Source organism: Myotis yumanensis, unplaced genomic scaffold (genome assembly GCF_028538775.1).
Source record: "Myotis yumanensis isolate MYYU_CA2020_CCGP unplaced genomic scaffold, mMyoYum1.0.hap1 SCAF_7, whole genome shotgun sequence".
NCBI lineage: Eukaryota > Metazoa > Chordata > Mammalia > Chiroptera > Vespertilionidae > Myotis > Myotis yumanensis.
In genome coordinates this window covers 10,250,876-10,251,999 of record NW_027223758.1, presented here as the reverse complement: position 1 = coordinate 10,251,999, position 1,124 = coordinate 10,250,876, and the positions used below count along the sequence as shown (strand labels likewise).

General features: G+C 36.3%; 1 non-coding gene across 1 annotated transcript; it reads right to left on the bottom strand.

Annotated features, from left to right (window-relative positions):
* Positions 1-666: 666 nt before the first annotated feature.
* Positions 667-797, bottom strand: LOC139014768 (small nucleolar RNA SNORA18). Its single transcript, XR_011472322.1, has one exon. It is a non-coding gene; the product is annotated as a small nucleolar RNA SNORA18 (small nucleolar RNA).
* Between the last annotated feature and the right edge of the window lie 327 nt (positions 798-1,124).

The window sequence follows — 1,124 nt, the reverse complement described above, 5'->3', positions numbered from 1 at the left end:
CACATGTTGTTCTAGGTCACCATGTATGCAAAGTTCCTGCTCATCGTACTGGTGTAGGAATGGCCCCCAAGTCCTAAAGCAGTGATGGTGAGCCTATGACATGCTAACTCATTTTTTGGTTTATTTTTCTTTGTTAAATGGCATTTAAATATATAAAATAAATATAAAAAATATAAGTGTTTGTTTTACTATGGTTGCAAATATCAAAAAATTTCTGTATGTGACACGGCACCAGAGTTAAGTTAGGGTTTTTCAAAATGCTGACAGGCCAAGCTCCAAATGTTCGCCATCACTGTCCTAAAGCCACTTGGTCACCTCGGGGTCACGGTGAGACAAAGTTACAGGCTAGAGGGTCCACAGGGATCTGAGTGTCTCCTAGGCACCCAGCACTCCATATGTGGGAAGTGGAGGAGACACAGGGTTTAATTTAGGGGACCAGAAGCTAGTCCGTGGAAATTTTTTCCAACAATCAAATGTGCAAATGGAAGCAGGACTAATTTCTCATTGATGCTCTGACAAAATAGAACTTCTTCTCTGCCCCCAATACACTTGATAGTACAGTGTATACACTTATAAAAACACTATGCATTCCTATTATTTTTTAAGTGATGTCAAATAAAACTTACTGGAATTCTTTTTTTTTTTTTTTTTTTTTTTTTTTTTAGCAGCTGTCTTGTAATTCCTTCCCACAGATCTAACACACAGTTCTGTGAATAAAGGAAACAACATATTTATTCTATGAGGCGTTTCCAACGATGTAAGTCTACAGAAAAAGACCCATCGGGATAGACCTCAATACTTACCAGAATTCTTGAATTGTGGGGCACAAATCACATGTAGCAGTAGCATGAAGGCAAATACATCCATATATGGAGTTACATGTTTTATGTAACCCAATTATCAGTGATATGAAACAAATTTAAATCAACCATATTAGAGAACGGACTGAATGCATAACTTTTTAATGGAAAATATAAAAATACATCATTATAAGAAAAGACTATCACCTACAGGTAGCCTAAAATGTGGAAAAGAGATTTGTGACAGAGACGCATCAGGCAGTTAATGAATGATAACTGTTATGCTATTTTTTTCTGGATCCTGTGACATTTTCATCTTTTAAA